Source organism: Hypanus sabinus, chromosome 6, assembly GCF_030144855.1.
Source record: "Hypanus sabinus isolate sHypSab1 chromosome 6, sHypSab1.hap1, whole genome shotgun sequence".
In the NCBI taxonomy this organism is placed as follows: Eukaryota; Metazoa; Chordata; class Chondrichthyes; order Myliobatiformes; family Dasyatidae; genus Hypanus; species Hypanus sabinus.
In genome coordinates, this window is record NC_082711.1 from 37,578,368 (window position 1) to 37,590,347 (window position 11,980).

An 11,980-nucleotide genomic window follows, 5' to 3' on the forward strand; every position below is an offset into this window, starting at 1 on the left:
CCCATCTGTCCTTTAATAAGATAATGGTTAATGTTTTATCTAAACTACATTTTACCCCACAGACCACATCTCCTCTAATTCGTATACTTTGATATACATGCATATAAATATGAAACTAGGTCTTGTGAATAGATAACACAATGATGCCATCATATAGGAGATGTAAATACATAAGTTAGTTGTTGTTCATCTGTAGAAAAGTACCTTTCTGAAGATCTTGTCTCCCAGAGATCACTAGTTTACTGGATTTGGTACCAGATTACTAGACATTACTTGAGTTAGTCTGCAGCAGTACTATAAACTGGTTCAACAAACACTTTGAAGCACACTACCACCAGTGACATTGCCTCCTGAAGAAGATCAGCATTAAACAACTGGGTAGAAATTGAATTTATGGTCCCCGGAGTGTTGTCATTGAGAATAGTCAATGTGACCCCCCATAGTTCTGTAGATCAGAAGTAAGGTGAGACATTGGCAGGTATACAATGAGTTGATACACTACCGTCCTGGTACCAAAGAAAAATAAGGTAACATGCCATAATGAATACTGCCCAGTGCCTCTGACGTCTGTCATCATGAACTGCTTTGAGAAGCTGGTCACTGTGCATGTCAGTACCAAACTCCCAGTCAACATCGACCCAGTATAATTCACCTGCTGCTGAATTAGGTTCATAAGACTATAAGACAGAGGAACAGAATTAGGCCATTCAGCTCCGCCATTCCATCATGGCTGATCCTAGATCCCACTCAACCCCGTATAACCGCCTTCTCGCCTTTGATGACCTGACCGATCAGGAAACTATGAACTTCCACCTTAAGTATACCCACGGACTTGGCCTCCACTGTAGTCTGTGGCGGAGCATTCCACAGATTAACTACTCACTGGTTTAAAAAAAATCTACCTTACCTCTGTTCTAAAAGGTTGCCCCTCAATTTTGAGGCTGTGTCCTCTAGTCCTGGATACCCCCACCAGAGGAAGCATCCTTTCCACATCTATTTTTTCAACAATATTTGGTAGGTTTCAATGAGCTCCTCCGAAATTCTTCTAAATTCCAGTGAGTACTGGCCCAAAGCTGCCAAACACTTCTCATATGTTAACCCCTTCATTCCCAGAATCATTCTCATGAACCTCCTCTGGACTCTCTCCAATGACAGTACATTCTTTCTGAGATATGGGGCCCAAAACTATTGACAATACGCCAAGTGCAGCCTGACAAGTGTCTTGTAAAGATTCAGCATTATCCTCTTGTTTTATATTCTATTCCCCTTGAAATAAATTCCAACATTGCATTTCCCTTCTTTACTACAGACTCGGCCTATGAATTAACCTTCTGGGAGTCTTGCACAAGGACTCCTAAGTCTCTCTGCACCCCAATGTTTAAACCTTCTCCCCATTTAGATAATAGTCTGCACTATTGTTCCATTTACCAAAATGCATTATCATACATTTCCCAACACTGTATTCCATTTGCCACATTTTTGCCCATTCTTCCAATTTGTTGAAGTCCTGCTGCAATCCCATTGTTTCCTCAGCACTACCTACCCATCCACCTATCTTCATATCATCCGCAAACTTTGCCACAAAGCCATCAGTTCCATTATTTGAATCATTGATAAACAATATGTAAAGTAGCGGTCCCAGTACTGACCACTAAGGAGCACCGCTAGTCACCGGCAGCCAACCAGAAAAGGCCCTTCTTATTCCCATTCGCTGCCTCCCGCCTGTCAGCCGTTCCTCTATCCATGCCAGTATCTTTCCTGTAATGCCATAGGATTTTACCTTGTTAAGCAGCCTCATGTGTGGCACCTTATCAAATGCCTTCTGAAAATCCAAGTACAGTAAATGACATTCACTGCCTCTCCTTTCTCCATGCTGATTGTTACTTCCTCGAAGAACTCTAACAGATTTGTCGGGTGAGACTTCCTTTCACAGAAACCATGCTGACTTATTTTATCATTAGTTTCCAAGTACCCCCAAACCTCATCCTTAATACCAGATTCCAACACTTTCCCAACCACTAAGGTTAGGCTAACTGGCCTATAATTTCCTTTCTTTTGCCTTCTTCCCTACTTAAAGAGTGGAGTGATGCTTGCAATCTTCCAGTCCTCTGGAACCATGCCAGAATTAAATAATTTTTGAAAGATCATGAACAATGCATCCGTGATCTCTTCCTCAACCTCTCTCAGGACCTGGGATGTAGTCCACCTGGTCCAGGTGACTTATGCACCTTAAGATCTTTGAGTTTACCTGAACTTTTTCTTTTGTAATAGCAATGGCACTCACTCCTACTCCCTGACATTGACAGACCTCTGGCACACGGCTAGTGTCGTTCACAATGAAGAAAGATGCAAAGAACTTATTAAGTTCATCTGCCATTTCTTTGTCTCCCATTACTACCTCACCAGCATCATTTTGCAGTGGTCCAATAGCAACTCTCACCTCCCTTTTGCTCCTTATATAGCTGAAACAACTTTTGGTATCCTGCTTTACATTATTGGCTAGTGTGCCCTCATATTTAATCTTTTTCCTTCTTATAGCTTTTTCAGTTGCCTTTTGATGGATTTTAAAAGCTTCCCACTCACTTTTGCTACCATATATGCCCTTTCCTTGGCTTTTATGCAGTCCTTAACTTCCTTTGTCAGCCATGGTTTCCTACCCTTGACATTCGAGAACTTCTTCCTTTGTGGAACATATCTATCCTGCACTTTGTGAACTGTTCCCAGAAACGTCAGCCATATCTTCTCTGTCATCATCCCTCAAATATTCTCCAATCCACCAGGGCAAGCTCCTCTCTCTTGGCTCTGTTATTCCGTTTATTCCATTGCTATACTGATAGTATGACTTGGGCTTCTCCCTCTCAAAATGCAGTTTGAATTCAATCATATTATGATCGCTGCCTCCTAAGAGTTCATTTACATTAGACTCCTAAATAAGATCTGGGTTATTACACAACACCTAATCTAAGATAGCCTTTCCCCGAGTAGTCTCAAGCACACTCTGCTCTAAAAATCCATCTCATAGGCATTCAACAAATTCCCTCTCTTGTGATCCAATACCAACCTGATTTTCCCAATCGCCTTGCATATTGAAATCCCCCATTACAATTGCGTCATTAACCTGATTACATGCCTTTTCCAGCTCCTTTTGCAATCTCAACCACACATCTTGGCTACTATTTGGAGGCTATTTCCATGGCTCTGCTCCTATCTCTGTGGCACCTGGATAATAAGGACTCCTGTCTCAGACTGATGACAGCTTGATCTTCATAACATAATTCTAAGCAGTTCATCTGTAGACACCTAGATCTGGGATTCAACACCTCCCTTTGCAATGGGACCCCTGTTTTCCTCACCAACATGATGCAATCGGTAGGAATGGGCAGCAGCATCTCTGTCATGGTTATCCTCGACACTAGTTCACCACAAGGCTGTATTCTCATTCCTCTACTTTACTCCCTGTACACTCACAACTGTGTGGCCAGATCCTGCTCAAACTCCATTGACAAATTTACAGGTAAGCAACCGTACTGGGCCATTTCTCAAATCACGATGAATCACTGCACAGGGAGGAAATTGAAAGCCTAGTGATGTGCTGACATGAAAATAACCCTTCCCTCGATGTCAGCAAAACAAAAGAGCTGGTCATTGACTTCAGGAAGCAAGAGGGTGCACGCACTCCTGTTTACTTGAATGGTGCTTAGGTCAACATGGTTGAGTTTCCAGTTCTTAGAAGTTAATATTACCAATAGCCCATCCATGCTCAACAACATTGAGTCACCGAGTACTACAGCACAGAAACAGCCCCTTCAGCTCATCTAATCTATGCCAGCCTTGTCTTCTATCTAGCCCCATCTACCTGCACCTGAACCATATCTCTCCATACCTCTCACTTCCATGTACCTATTCAAGTTTCTCTCAAACATTACTCATCAACCACTTCTACTGGGAGTTCATTCCACATCTACATCACCCTATGAGTGAAGATGACTCCCCTCAGATTACCCTTAGATATTTCACCTTTCACCCTAAACCCATGATCGCTAGTTCTAGTCTCACCAAATTTGAGGGGGAAAAGCTTGCAAACATTTATCGTACCAATACCCCTCTTAATTTTGTACAGCTCTGTAAGATCTGCCCTCATTTTCCTGTGCTTCAGTGAATGAAGCCCTAACCTATTCAACCTTTCCCAATAATTCAGATCCTGAAGTCCTGGCAACATCCTTGTAAATTTTCTCTGCACTCTTTCAAACCTCTTTCTTTATCTTTCCTGTAGGTAAGAAACCAGGACCGCACACACGACCCAAATTCAATTCCACCAATATCTTATCCAACTTCAACATAACATCCCAATTCCTGTACTCAACGTCCGGATTTATGAAGGCTATTGTGCCAAAAGCTCTCTTTACGGCACAATACAATACAGAGGCCATGTAAAAGAGCCTCTGCTTCCTCAGGAAGCTAAAGAAATTCAATATGTCTTAGATGACACTCACCAAGTTTTTATTGATTCACTGTTGAAAGCATCTTTTCCAGATGTGTCAGGGCTCGGTATGGCGAACGCTCTGCCTGAGACGGCAATAGCTCCAGAGAGTTGTGGACACAGTTCAGTAAATCATGAAAATCAGCCACCCCTCCATGGACACTGTCTACTTTCCTCGTTGCCTCAGTGAAACAGCCAGGGTAATCAAAGACCCTCCCCCTCCCCTGACATTCTCTATTCTCCCTACTCCCACGGGCTACAAGATACAAAAGCCTTAAAGCATATACCGGGCTCAACGACAGATTCTATCCTGCTGAATGGACTTCTTGTAGAATAGAATACCTCGATGTGGCCTTGCAATTTACCGCTTGCCTGTACTAACGTTATTTATAACTACAAAAGAGATTGGTGGGGACGTGAAACATGCTGCCAGGGGTGGTGGTAAAAGAAGATACAAGAGGAACATTTAAGAGACTCTTAGAAAGGCACATGCAGGAAGGAAAGAAAACTGGACGGCTATGTGGGAGGGAAGGGTTAGATTGATCTTAGTGGGTTAAAAGGTTGGCACAATATTATAGGCCAAAGGGCCTGTACTGTGCTGTATTGTTTTATGTTCTAAGTAACACTTAATTCTGCATTGTTTTCCTTGTACTACCTCAATGTACTGATGTGATGAAATGATCTATGTGGATGTCAGTGTATAATGATAATAAATCAATTTCAAGTTCAAGTTCAGTCCTACACAGGTGTACAGCTAAATGAGACATCAGTCCTCTGGGGGTAAGGTGCAAAACACAGTAAATACAATCACGCACAGCACACATAGATATGATTGCACATTCAATCACAAAGTAATATTAGCACAAGTCCCTGAATGGCATGGCCTGAAGAATGATGGTGCATGGGAGTATGGAACCACCTTCCTGCAAAAACAAGCACACAGCAGTTCCTCACCTCGCAGATCAGCCACAGATTAAAGTGATCCAACTTGTTTTCCGGTATCAATTACTAGAGACAAGAACCGATGTGTGAGACAGTCTGCAGGCTCCAGCCCCCAGCCCGGCATAGGCCCCAGTTGTGCCTCTACTCTTTCCCACATTACTTCCGGTGCCTTCTCCCCTGGGTGGCTGTAAAAGGCAAAGCCATAACATAAGTGTCTGGTCTGGACAACAACTGAGGCTGTGCAGCTCCCATGCTGTTAGCGTTACCAATGAACTAATGAACCAGACTTATAGTATTTTGTATTATCGATGTCTAGCAGGGTCTTGCAAAAGAAAGGAAAATGTTTAAGACACACACTTGCTCCATTTGTTGGGCCCAGAGTGACCACTGTGGCCTTGCGTAGCCCCATTTTCCCAGAAGGACAGATTTACCAATTTACCAAGTTTACCAATCTTGCTCAAAAGGCACTGGTAAACTAGAATAAAATAAAAGAGAAAAGGTCCAAGAAGCAACAATCACCATAAACATCAAGAGACACAATTTTTCTGCAATATGGAAGAAAGAGCGGACATGAAATTGCAGAAGCATTGCCCTTTGATAGGGACAAGTCAAAATGGCACCTCAATCTTAGGTGGACAATTTCAGCAATTAAATTTGCCAAAATGAGGGTGCATTTAACTCACTGTTCAGAGTGTTTGAGTGCTAAATGTGCTAGAGAGAGGGGACATAGCAACAGCATACAAATTCAAGCACAGAGCCAAGAGTGAGAACAATATCACCAACGTAGTACCTGCAAGGAGAGGGAGTTTTCAAACCACCACAACGCAAGAGGAATAGGAGAAGGTCACCTGGCCCTTGCCACTCAACATGAACATTGCTAATCTGACAGACATTAAAGAGGAAAATGAGATTTCAGTCTGAAATGGCTCTTGGGTGCATTGTGGAGACAAATTATTTCTCTCTCTCTCTCTCTCTCTCTCTCTCTCTCTCTCTCTCTCTCTTTCTCTCTCTCTCTCTCTCTCCAGGTTCTCTGCAAAAATAATTTTGTCGTTGCCAATTCTTGGACCACACCTATGCTATGAAAACATAAATGGAGTACACCTGGTTTTCTTGCATAATCAAGCACGGGAGGAGATACCTTGTGTAAATGAGGAACAAGTGCTGGGTGTATTAGAAATGTTCATGTTTGCGGTATGCTGTTGAGCAAGAAGTCAGCCACTGAGCAATACTGCAGTGTGAACGGAGAACAGCAAACTTCATGCGTGAATGGAGTAGAGCAAAGCTGAAAGTGATACCAATTCCTGTAACTGTTATTCACAATAGCTAATTTGATGCTGCTAGTTAAGTCAAAAATCTTCTGACTTTGAGGGCTAAGTGTCAAATCACATGGTGAACTTAGCCCAGTAATCCTCTAATACGAGCACGTGTCATCACCAATAACTGGACTCAGAACACATGCACATTTACTCCGCAACATACTTTATTCAAGGAGATCAGCATGGCCCCTGTCATTACACTGTTCTGAAGTCTGAACAGAGGATTTCCATTTTAGACAGGATTGACCAGCAGTGACGGATATTGAATTCCTTTCTTACAAGATCAATCGCCATTCAAAATAGAGACATTAAAAGTCAATAAAAAGTACAAGCTGAGAACCATTGATACTTTGAAGGTAGTAAAGCAATTGTCCCTTATTCTGTGTGTGTGCACTTTCCTTCCTTTTAATTATATTCGTACCTCGTCTCCATAAGCATAAGACACTATGAAAGAGGGAGTTATGCTCTTCAATGACCTTTCTTGCCTAGGTTGCCTGCACTCTTTATGCGAACTATCCTTGCCTGGACAATAGAACACTTGCCTTACCACAACTTCCACACATGAAATTGCCTAATTTGATTATTTTCATTAATTGTTAATAAAATATTGTACAGTAAACCATGCCTTTACTTTTATTACTTATTACCCTTATTAAATAACAGGGAAAACCAGGCATATTTTGTTTGTTCCCTTTATAGCACCAAAGGTGGCAACATGGCATATTTTAACTCCCCATAGCTACAGTATCGTAATAACACTTGGTTGTGTCAATTACATAATGGCCAGCTCTTCTCATTACACATGCAGAGAACATCTGTGCCAGAACTGAAGTCAGCAAAAAGAAGCTGAAAATAGATGAATAATGCGACAGCATACATGCAGCACTGCTGGGACACTACTGTTTAGAAAGCAAACATTGCAAATATTAAAGCTTTGATGTCTAACTTTAATATTATCATGGGATCACAAGGTTCAAGTTTAACTGTTTCTGCTGGGAGGAATACAGGCACTAAATGGGTTGGACTGGAAATGAAAACTATTTGCATGTAAATCAGAAAGCAAGTCATTCTGTTGGTAAGAACTTTTAAAAACAGTCCTGGAGACTTGTATAACACCAAGAGAAAATTGATGAATCACCATGTGTACTTGTCTAGGTGAGACCCTTTATCCAGCTGTTTCTTACTTGTTCCCTGGTATCTTAAACTCTTTCAAGCAATTTCTCTCTTCAACTACATTGTCCTCGGAATTGAGTGTGCAAGAGTACAGTCATGGCAAAATCTCCTTAATTCTCTATGGCATTTAAGTCTAAATGTCTGAAGTGTCTTAAAGTGCTTTGAGTGTTGGGGTTGACAGAACTAAACAGAAGAACAGTTCAGCATTGACTAGATGGCTCAAGGTGCCTGTTTCTGTGCTGAAGTGATCTATAACTCCGTGACTTTAGGTGTGCCTCTGAGTGCACGTAAAGGAGTACAATATCAGAATGGAAGGCCCAAGGGAGATAAAATGGTGGATGAATTATATTGGACCAGCTGTGACCAATCCCGTTAATAAATTTTAAAAGCCAGTGCAAGGCGAACCACTTTAAAACTGATACCAAATTGTCGAAGTGCAGTGAAATCAGCACAGGCAGCTCCAGATACGTTGAAAAAGGTCTCTGGTGGTAGAATCAATGCAGATGACATTAATAGGTATGAGAATTAAACATTAAATCTTTTGCATACTTGGTGAATGCTGTTTAAAACGATTGAAAAAAAATGCAAGTATTCTTGTACATCAAATGCTGAAAATAAACAGAACAGCAATCAACAGAGGCAAAAGTATATTGAACACCATAATCTGCTCAATATTCTGTAAGGCAACAATTGATGCCTAGTGCTTTTCTTTGACCACTAATGAATTTTCATAATTCATTATTCCATGTCAGGAAATTCTTCATCTGGAAAGTGATCAATGGAGATCAAAATTTTTAAAACATATTAATAACAGCAGAATGATAACTGAGAATGATTACTTTCTGTGTGGATGAAATAAGTTACAAGACATAAACTCCCAAATCATGATCTTATCATTCCTTTTAATGCCTTCCCTTTAAGGGATGCAGTGAAAAAGGAGGCAACACCCTTTCGTAAGGACTGCTTGGGGTAAAGTGGCAGTACAAAACAGTAATTATTGTTATCTGAATTATTTGACAGCTGAAGAAATTGCCAGCTGAATTATCTCTGTACTCCACATTTATGCAACAGCAGTACAACTTCACCACATGCAGCTGCACCCATTAGAGTGAGCCTGTCTAATGCTTTCTTAAGACAACTAATATTTATGCATAGTAAGCAAATGTTGGAAATAAGCTCAGGGTACATTCACTATGAGCCAAATACTCATTTCTATACTCTTGCACCCTTGATTTGTAAGGAATAGCCAGCACTTTGGCAATTTTCTTTTGGTGGCAGGGATATGACCAACCTTAACTTATTCTAAGAGATTCACCATAAAACTTGACAACCGAAAGAAACAAACCAAAAGCTCCAGGCTTGATCTGCTCATTAATATTATTTCTGTTTCTGAATTGCTCAACCACTCAAGCACTTTGTCATTCTACAATGTGTAGCCCTTTCTCCAAGCACTGCTGGTTTAGTCACAGGAATGTGTTGTAGCAGCATAACTGCTGCATAAATAAGTATGAGTCAAAAAATAATAACAGAGAAGTTGGTGAGCTTGATCCCAAAGACCTGACACTTTACTTCAGAAGGTTCTGAAAGAGATAGCTATAGAGGTAGTTGATGACAAATAGAGCAGAAGTAGGCCATCTGACCCGTCAAGCCTGCTCCACCATTCAATAAGATCATGGCTCATCTGGTCATGAACTCTTCTCCACCTACCTGCCTCTTCCCCATAACCTTTGATTCCCCTACTATGCAAAAATCTATCCAATCTTGTCTTAAATATATTTACTGAGGTAGCATCCACTGCTTCATTGGGCAGAGAATTCCACAGATTCACCACTCTCTGGGAAAAGCAGTTCCTGTTCATCTCCGTCCTAAATTAACTCCCCTGAATCTTTGAGGCTATGTCCCCTAGTTCTACGCACAACACGCTGGAGGAACTCAGCAGGTCGGGCAGCATCCGTGGAAACAAACAGTCAACGTTTTTAGGCCAAGACCCTTCGTCAGGACTGAAGAGAGAGGGGGCAGGGGCCCTATAAAGAAAGTGGGGGAGGGTGGGAAGGAGAAGGCTGGAAGGTGCCAGGTGAAAAACCAGTAAGGGGAAAGATCAAGGGGTGGGGGAGCAGGGAGGGGATAGGCAGGAAAGGCTCTGCCTGCCATAACAGACAGGATCTCCCGGTTGCCACCTACTTCAACTCTGCTTCACATTTCCATTTGGAAATGTCCAAACATGGCCTCCTCTACTGCCATGATGAGGCCAAACTCAGGTTGGAGGAGCAACACCTCATATACCACCTGGGTAGTCTCCATCCACGTGGCACGAACATTGAATTCTCCAACTTCCTTCCCTAATTCCCTCCCCCTCCCTTCCCCCATTCCAGTTTCACTCTGTCTCCTCCTCCAGCTGCCTATCACCTCCCTCATGATTCCGCCTCTTTCTACTACCCATAGTGCTTTCCCCTTAGATTCCTTCTTCACCTTTCCTGCCTATCCCCTCCCTGCTTCCTCTTCCCCACCCCTTGATCTTTCCCCTTACTGGTTTTTCACCTGGCACCTACCAGCTTTCTCCTTCCCAACCTCCCCCCAACCTTCTTTATAGGGCCCCTGCCCCCTCCCTCTTCAGTCCTGATGAAGGGTCTCGGCCCAAAACATTGACTGTTTGTTTCCACGGATGCTGTCCGACCTGCTGAGTTCCTCCAGCGTGTTGTGTGTGTTGCTATGACCCCAGCATTTGCAGTGTATTTTGTGTGTCCCCCTAGTTCTAGTCTCACCAACCAGAGGAACCAACTTTCCTGCCCTATCTTATCTGTACCCTTCACAATTTTATTTGCTTCCATAAGATCTCCTTTCATTCTTCTGAATCCTAGTCAGTACAGTCCCAGGCGACTCATCTCTCCTCATAATCTAACCCCCTCATCTCTGGGATCAACCTGGTGAACCTCCTCTGCACCGCCTCTAATGCCAGCATATCCTTCCTCAAGGAAGGAGACCAGAACTGCACACAGTACTCCAGGTGCGGCCTCACCAGTACCCTGTATAGTTGCAGCATAACCTCCCTGCTCTTAAATTCAATCCCTCTAGCAATGAAGGCCAACATCACATTTGCTTTCTTGATAGCCTGCTGCACCTGCAAATTTGCGATTCATGCACAAGCACTCCCAAGTCCCTCTGCACAACAGCATGCTGCAATGTTTTACCATTTAAATAATAACCTGTTCTTTCATTTTTCCTTCCAAAGTGGATGACCTCCCATTTACAAACATCGTATTCCATCTGCCAGACCCTGGCCCACTCACTTAATCATCTTCCAGCGTTCTGTAGTTGCTGGAAATGTTGTGTAGAATTGGAGGAAACAGAAGTAAGCCTACGATTTGAAAAGTGAAGGAGCAAGAAAATCAGGAATCATTGACCTGCTAGCCTAATATCCGTGATAGGGAAAATTCTGGAATCAAAAATGAAAATAGCTTGTGACTCAGCAGAGCCAACGTGGATTTATGAAAGGAAAGCCACATTTGACTAATATACCGGAGTTCTTTGACAGGGAAAAATCTCATGGCTGTGGTTATTTGACTTTTCAGAAATCAGCGGGTGAACAGCTTCCTTGGTACACACATCCCCAAGGATACTGGCTGTGTGGTGAAAAAAGCATCTCCTGCACCTCAGACAGTTAAAGAAGTTTGGTATGGGCCCCCAAATCCTGAGAACTTCATACAGGGGCACAGATGAGAGCATCCTGACTGGCTGCATCACTGCCTGGTGTGGGAACTGTACCTCCCTCAACTGCAGGACTCTGCAGAGAGTGGTGTGGACAGCCCAGCGCATCTGTAGATGTGAAATTCCCACTATTCAGGACGTTTTCAAAGACAGATGAGTCAAAAGTACCTGAAGGATCATTGGGGACCTGAGTCACTCCAACCACAAACTGTTCCAGCTGCTACCATCTAGGAAACAGTCCCACAGCATTAAAGCCAGGACCAACAGGCTCCAGGACAGCTTCTTCCACCAGACCATCAGACTGATTGATTCATGCTGATACAATTGTATTTCTATGTTATATTGACTGTCCTGTTGTACAGAT